The sequence below is a fragment of the Elephantulus edwardii genome, unplaced genomic scaffold (assembly GCF_000299155.1).
Source record: "Elephantulus edwardii isolate Elephantulus edwardi_28Jun2011 unplaced genomic scaffold, EleEdw1.0 scaffold00193, whole genome shotgun sequence".
Lineage (NCBI taxonomy): Eukaryota > Metazoa > Chordata > Mammalia > Macroscelidea > Macroscelididae > Elephantulus > Elephantulus edwardii.
Window position 1 is genome coordinate 1,487,723 of NW_006399943.1, and position 8,304 is coordinate 1,496,026.

An 8,304-nucleotide genomic window follows, 5' to 3' on the forward strand; every position below is an offset into this window, starting at 1 on the left:
AGCTTTCCTGTTGTCAACGGCCAATTACCTTCTCGGCCTGTTTATTGTTAGCCTGAAAGGTGAGCCATGGTGTGAATTACGTTCCAGGGTGACTAAGGGCCATAGTCTCAAGCATTCCGCCAGTTTTCGTCGTACCAGTAAGCCTGATCTTTCCAAGTGTGCATTTGAGTTTTGTTCCACTTGTCCTCCCTCCCTTCAGGGTGAGTGATCAGTGGTTACAACCTGGCATCGGTTAGTTCTTCTGGCCTCAGGAGTGTAAAGTTGAGGTCGGCAGGGTTCAATTCTTTGCAGGAATTATTGTGTCGTCTTCTTCCCCCTCCTTCGTTCTGGACACAGAGAGACCAACAGTTGTACTTCACGTGGCTCCTCACCAAAGCCGGAAGCAGCACACTGGGGACTGTGTTATGCCGTTAACCTTGATGCCCCAGAAGACATTGTCCAAAGGCCCCAGAAACTCACTCCTTCAGTGTGTTTATTTGTGTTTAAAAAGTTTACAAAGCATTGGTTTCTGTTGGCTCTGCTGTATCAATGGATGCATTCTTAGAATATACAGATATGAATGTGGAACTATCCACCAGCCCTCTATGATTGTAGGTGTAGTCCGTCCCACTTGCCCAGATCTGCTGTTGACTGTATTTCTTGTGTAGCCCTGTGTTTCTTTTCTTTCCTGGTATATGGTGATCATTCCCTTATTGTGTCCTACCTTCCCCATGAACCATCTTAATGTGTTTCTATTATCTATTTACCAAGTTTTACTCCCACCTCTCCCCCTTACCATCCCTGGTGAGCTTCCAAGAATAATTCTGTGTGTGAACTTGTCTTTAGCCTTTTATATTACTGAGCTTATACAATGTTCATCTTTTTGTGAAAGACTTAGCATAATGATTCCATAATTTGTCAGCATAATGCCTTCTGGAGCTCTGATGACTTGAGGAGCTGGTTAGCAACCCAAAGGCACACGGTTTGAATGTACCAGCTGCGAGAAATGGAGAAAGACAATCTTCCGGGTGATTTACAGCCTCTGAAAATCCACTGGAGGGTCAGCTATCAGTCAGCTCCAACTCGATGGTACGTAACAACATTGTAGTGTTGCATGTGTCTCTTCCTGTCTGTCAAAATTTAATTGGTGTGCCTTGAGTTCTTTTATATTAGCTCTGCAGCTGTTTAATATGACTCTAATCTCTCATTGGATTGACTCCTTAATTATGACACGATGCTTCCCCATGTCTGTTATGTCAGTATGTTTTATCTAAAATTACTTTTACTATTCCTGTTCTTTTATGACTGCTATTTTCATGACAGACTTTTCCAGCCTTTGATTTTCAGTCCATTTTTCCCTTTGTGTCTAAGATGTGCCTTTTGCAGACAGCATATCGCTGAGTCACATTTTCTTATCATTCCGCTCTCTGTCTCGTTGGTGGTGCATTTAAACCATTGATCTTCAGTGTTACTAGCAGGAGCCATGAATTTACTGTTGTCATTTTCTGAGTGTTTCTTTTGATGCTGCTGATTTCTTTGCCTCATACAGTTTTCTGTCTGAGTCCATTTTTTTCTGGACTTAAGTAAATAATTTTCCAGTGCTCTTGTTTCAGTGTTTACTAAGACTTTGTGGATTTCACCTTTTTAATTTGTAAGAGAATATTTATTTATCTTATTTGGGTTAACCCTGCATTTCTTTTGCCCCTTTCAAGGCTTCTGCCGTTTCTTGGAATCACCTTGACTTTCTCTCCATGTGGATGTTCTAGCGACAATCCACTCCCTGTTTTTGCTTTATAGTTGTTGATATTTACAGATCGGTGTCTTTGGTTCCCCACTTTCAGGCCTGCAGGCTTGTTTTACTTTGGATGTGGTCACGTCTGGGTTAGTCTCTGAGTGATGTTGCCATGTATGCCATTGTCAAGTTGTAGTCTGCCATGTCTGGACTTTCATCTGAGAAGCTCCAGTTAATGTTCTTGTGAGGTTGGTCTGGTAACTTCTTTTTGTCTGGAAATGGCTTAATTTGAGTGTCGTATCTGAAGGTATATAGTTATTTTTTGGCGATTCTTTCTCTTTCCAGGTTTTACGTACACCATGTTTTTGTCTTGTTTGCAGGGTGCCTACTAAGTAGTAGAGCTTAGTCTTACTGATTCTCCTTTGTACGTAACATTTCATTTCCCCCCTCACACTGTTCTCAAGATTCTTTTGTGTGTTATTTTTTTATTATGCTGTAGATTGGCAATTTCCCCCCCCCATTGGCACTCTTTTTAAAAAAAATTTTTATTATTACTTTTAATGAAAGTTTACAAAGACATGATTTTTCTTTAGCGGTCTATCCTAGTTGGAGTTTGCTGAGCTTCTGAAATGGCATCTTAGCTATTTCTGCAGGATCAGCTTTGATATTTTCACTTGCATTTCCGATTGTGGTTCTCTTTCTCTTTCTTCCCCCTCAGCCTTTGTCCTTTTGACAGAGGTTTGACAATTGTATGGATCTTTCCCAAGAATCAGCCTCTGTTTTATTCTGTTGTCTGTTTCTTTACTTTCCTGCCACTCTTGGTCGTTTCCTCTGGAACTTTGAGCGTGGGTTGCTGTCCTTTGCCTTGGTAGTCGTCAAGGTAGGTGGTTCACCGGCTGACTTTCTCCATTTTCTTGGAATCACGTAAAACGCTATTAAAACTACAGTCCATTAATACTGCCTCTCTAGGCTTCATGTCGGCTCGAGGGCATTCTATTATTATTATTATTATTATTATTATTTTGTGTGTGTGAGAGTGTACTGTCAAATCAGATCTGACTGGTACAGGAGGAGATTGTCCCTCCTTCCCCGGCAGAGCATCTGGTGGATTCGAACCATGCACCTCTGGGATTGTAGTTGCAGCTTCTTGCCACTAGGCCACCAGAGCTCCCTTTGAGGTCATTCTTTTCCACACATCTTTGAGTCATTGCCTGGTCTCGGTTCTCTATGAGGAGCGCCCTTCAGTATTTCTGTAACACAAGTCTACAATCCTCATGAATGTCCTCAGCCTTGGTTTTCTGGGATTTCTTATATTTACACTCACTGTCCAAAGGTGGCTCGTCAGATAGAGAATTTTTGGTAGGCAGTTGTTTCTCTTCAGTACTTTAAATATGTTGTTCCATTGTCTTCTGGCCACCAAAGTTTTTAGGAGAATCCTTCATTTACCGTGTTTTTAAGCAAATAGCATGCAACATCCACGTTTCTTTGGCAAAAATGCCATTCAACCAGGAGGGCCTTTGTGAGCACTGGAGGGTCTTTGTGGGCACTGCTGTGCCAATTTCTTTTTATATGTTGATGTAAACAGCATGTAAGTATCGCATTCACAGAAATGCTGCTTAGGGAGGCATGGGGGGGGGCGGGGAATGTACATAGCATGTATCATTCATTTAAAATTATGATGACCTTATTCAAAATTTTTGTGAAACTTCACTTTTCTCTGGCTGTTTTGGAAATTATTTACCTTTGGTTTTCAAGAATTTCATTAGTTTTTTTTGACGTGGATCTTGTTAGGTTTTTTCCTTGGGGTTTCTTGACTATTTTGTATTTGTATACTTGCCTTTGATCAAATTTAAAAAGCTTTCTGTCAGTATCTCTTCCCTGATGATCTTTCTGTCCCTTTTTCTCTCTTGTCCCTCTGAAACGTGCATGGACTCACTGAGTGGGGTCAGGTAACCCATTAGACTTTGTTCAGTGCCTTTTACCTTTGGACTCACTGAGTGGGGTCAGGGAACCCGTTAGACTTTGCTCAGTGCCTTTTACCTTCACTACTCTTTTTGCTCTCAGCTTTAATAGTGTTGATCGTCCTGTCTTCTTGACCGGTTCTTTTTCCAGTTTTAAATTGTGGTAGAACTTTCCATTTAATGTTTCATCTCATTTACTTTGTCTTTTTAATATCAATACTTCTCTTTTTTAAATTTTATTTTATTTTATTTTCTTGTTGGTGTGTGTGTACCATCAAATCAGATCTGACTGGTACAGGAGGAAATTGTTCCTCCTTTTTCAGCAGAGCATCTGGTGGATTTGAACCGCGCACCTCTGGGATTGCAGTGCAGCTTCTCGCCACTAGGCCACAATACTTCTCTTTGATTCTTTCTTTATATTGTCTTTTTCCTGATTGATTTTATTTTATTTATTGATTTTCTTGTTCTATTCATTTTCCTTTTGTTCCTTGTCCACATTTTCTTGTATTTACTCAATAATTTTTCTACTGTGTTTTAAAATCTTCTAGTCTGTGTACAATAACTTCCCATGGAAGTAGCAGTCAAGAAATCAAATGACTGATTGCATTGAATCTATGCTGTAAATGATTTTATTATTGTTGTGTGTCCTGCAGTTGGAACCCACCCAGTACTGACCCTCCAGAGGGTTTTCAGAGTCTGTAAATCACACAGGAAAAAAGTGCCCATCTTTTTCCCTTGGAGCAGCTGGTGGATTTGAACTGCGTGCCTTTGGGTTGGGAGCTCAACTCCTTATCCACCAGGCCACCAGAACTCCAAAAGATCTCTTAAAAACAGAAGAGTGAAGGTGTCTCTTTGGTGAGTAAGGTGCATCTGACCCAGGGCTTGGTGTTTTCAGGCCCCTGACAGGCACGTGAAAGTTGGCTAATGGACACACAAGATGCAGGGAGAGTGAGAGCCTTTGGACTGCGGTACTGGTGAAGGGGACTGAATGCACCGAGGAAACCCTGAAGAACAAGCAGACCAGTCTTGGAAACGGTGCAGCAGAAGAATGCTCTGTAGACATGAGGCCGGCAAGGCTTTCTCTCGCGCACTTTGCACGTTATCAGGAGTGGACGGTCCCTGGAGGAAGATGAGTCTGATGAAGTAGATCCGCGAAAAAGAGGAAAACCCTCAGTGAGACGGGCTGTCGCCGTGGTGGAGCCACGGGTTTAGGCACCATGGCTCGTGTGAGGCGGACACAGGGCCAGACCATTCTTTTCGTGACACACAGGGTTGTTCTGACCTGGGATTGACTTGGCGTCACCCAACACACACACAGCAGTCTGTTCATCACACAGACTTCCCTGGAGATTGTCGTTCTTCCTTATTTTTGTTCTAATGAACAAAAAACAAAACCTATTTCTGGTGTTTTTATGCCTTGTGATTTTGTTATTGTGATTGGCAAATTAGGCTGTTAATTGTACACCAATGTTCATAGCTGCATTATTCAGCATGACAAGAACATGGAAACAGCCCTAACGTCCAACTACAAATGAATGGATTGAGAAATGTTGGTACATTCACACAACGGAATACTATGCAGCACGCAGGAGCAGTAACATTGTAAATTATCACCTAACTTGGGAGGGACTGGAGAGTACTATGCGAAGTGAACTAACTCAGTTCCACAAGGACAAATATTGTATAAAATCATTATTGTAGAAGGAGTATAAGGATCCAGGAGGGGTAGAGAGGCTGGAAGCAGAGGGATGAGGATGTGCAGGGGGAGGAAGGGATTAATCATGGGTTTACAATTTGTTGGGGGTTGAATGAGGGGAACCCAAAGAATTTGTTCTTGAAAATAATGTATTTGAATTTTGTAAATAAACTAGCAGGAAATGTAAGAATTAAAAAAAAAATTAGGCAGTTAAAATGTATTAGCCCTCGGTGCCTGTGGCTTTCTCCAGACCCCCTCTACAAGGTTCTTTGAAAAGTGCTCATAAAAAAAAAAAATTAAATATTCCACAAATCTTTAATTAATGACGTTTAAAATGTAATAATAGTGAGTATATGTCTCTGTTGTATTTGTCTAATTATGACAAGAACGTAATTATCTGTAGGGTGGGCAACATTAGGGCTAGTTGAGGACCGAAGCCTGTATTCATCATCATCAGAATAGTTCGCAAAATTTCAATTTTTAATGCTGCCCTGAAGTGAAAGATCTAGAACTCCACCTTTGACAGGATGCTTTCCCACAGACAGGCCATGACAACTACCGGTATCGGTTCAGAAGCATGTAGTAGTCACTGCATGCAAGATGCCTACAAGACATTCGTAGAATTCTATTAGATTCTTCTCTTGATATTCCCAGGTGAGCATGTTGTCTCATGACAGATGGATCTCTTCCAATAAAGATTATGTGGCATTTCCTCAATTGCAAAATAGGTTTTGAAAAATGTCAGTTCATTTTGCACTGTGTGGAGGTCTTAAACCCTGCTTGGATTTAGTCTACACTTGAAGAACAAACACACTGCAAATTTGTAGGAGAACAAAGATTCCCCCCTCATTTCAACTTCTACTTTAGGATGTGCCAAAAGCAGCTTAACTTTTTTTTTCCATTCAAGTAACATTTAAGTTGTTGTTGTGTGCCATCACGTCAAAATTACTTAACCACAAACTCGTTTTTTACATATAAAAATGCTTTGCCTTTAAAAAAAAATAAATGCTTTGCCTTTTCATTTTAGTTTGAGTTTGTTAAACATTGTTTTTAAATACGCAGTAAATTGTCAAGTTCAAGGCTGCTTGGCATTTTGTAACTGTGATTGATGGAAATTCTTATTCAGAAACCTTTTCATCTTGGCCCTGAGTGCAAAATATGTCAATAAAACTTGACAATTGTTCGGCCTTCAAATTTATATGTGTTAGAACAAGTCTACAGCCCTGGCACGTCCACTTGCCATAGAGAGGTAACTTGTGGTCACTGTGAAGCTGAACACTGTGACACTGATGTGTCAAATGCGATAATGGTCACTCATGGTAGACAGTGTCTAATGGAGCTCCCTGGTTGAAACAAGCTTGGAAGCAGGAGCGGCATCCACTTCCATAAACAGCTTTCCTCCAGAAACCCTATAAACCTAGAGAAAGGATGAAAGACACACACACACAAGTGTCGAGGACTCTCCTTCATAGGGTCGTTATGAGTGGCACTTAACAACAACAGCAAGAAGTCAGCATATTCAATCAACTTCCACTTCTAAAAAATGAAACATTATGGAATAAATGGTGGTGAGGGCCACAAAGCAAATGGAGTATACCATTCATGTTGCCATTACAAACCAGGAGAGTGAGATGTTTTCCTCAAAGTACCTCTGATAAATAATAAGTGACCATAGGCTCTAAACACTTTACATTTTTACAATATACGTTCCCCTCTCTACACGTTGTGCTGCCCCCCCCCCACTCGATTTCATGTCTATTAGTTTCATGCATCTAAATAGATTCTGCTTTGGGTTGTAACTAACGTTGTTGCTACGTGCCATTCAGTGAGAACCGATTCATAGCTGACCCTCCAGTGGGTTTTCAGAGGCTATAAATCACATAGAAGGAGAGTGTCCATCTTTCTCCCTTGTAGCAGTGGTTGGATTTGAACCGTTTACTTTTGGTTGGCAGTACAACCCCTTATCACCAAGCCTCCAGAGCTCCCTAATTAACATTAGTGTTACGTTTGCTCATCGTTTTTGAAGTATTCTCCCCTGTGGTTATTCCGAACAAACCGGGCATAGACATTAATTCTTCAATCACTTGACACGAGGTCCTCATTCCTTACAAACACAACAACTCAGTTTCAGGATCCGCCTCCGTTTTTTAACCGACTCCTGATGTCGCCCAGTGTCCTTCAGTCTTCAAGCAACTGTTCTGACCTCAGGGTGGATGTGTCCAAGCCAGGGCCCATCTCCCCAGCTTTTAAATCACGCTTTTATTAACTCCTCACTTGTAAACGGTTTCCTTGCCTGGCTGGCAAACAAACAAGCCACTCGGTAGCTGGCTTGGACTCTAGCTTTTTCCCTGTGTGCAGAAATTCTACCGTGATCAGTCATTCTTTTCACAATCTTATCATTTTCCTAATCATTACTTTTCTGCTTGTTGGGACTACCGTGAAGCAGGCTCCGTCTGGTCTGTTGATGTAGTTCGTATTCTTCTTATATCTTGATGGTCTCAACGTACAACAAACACAATGTTCTGTCATGTGATTTGATAGCAAATTAATCATAGCCCTTTACGCCTTATAAGCATAGCATTCAAATCCATTTTTCTCACCATTTCCTGTTGATGTGTAATTTTATTTTATTTTTTTTTAAATTCACAGTAGGGTGGCGTGTGCAGCACTTGAAATGCTGTTAGCATTATAGCTATGTGACTGCAGTTTGTTGGACTCCAAGCAGCAGAGTGGAGGGAACAGCATGCCGTGTGGTCACTGCCTAAGCTGGTCACCTCTACCACTGCAGTGTGGAAACCCTGGCGGATAGAAGGAAACAGTATTCTGTTCCTAAAAGTGCATCTATATATATCCAGAATTTATGAAATACTTGAGCACCACAACAAGATAAAGGTAAATAATCCAATAGAAAAATGGGCACAGGATATGAACAGGCA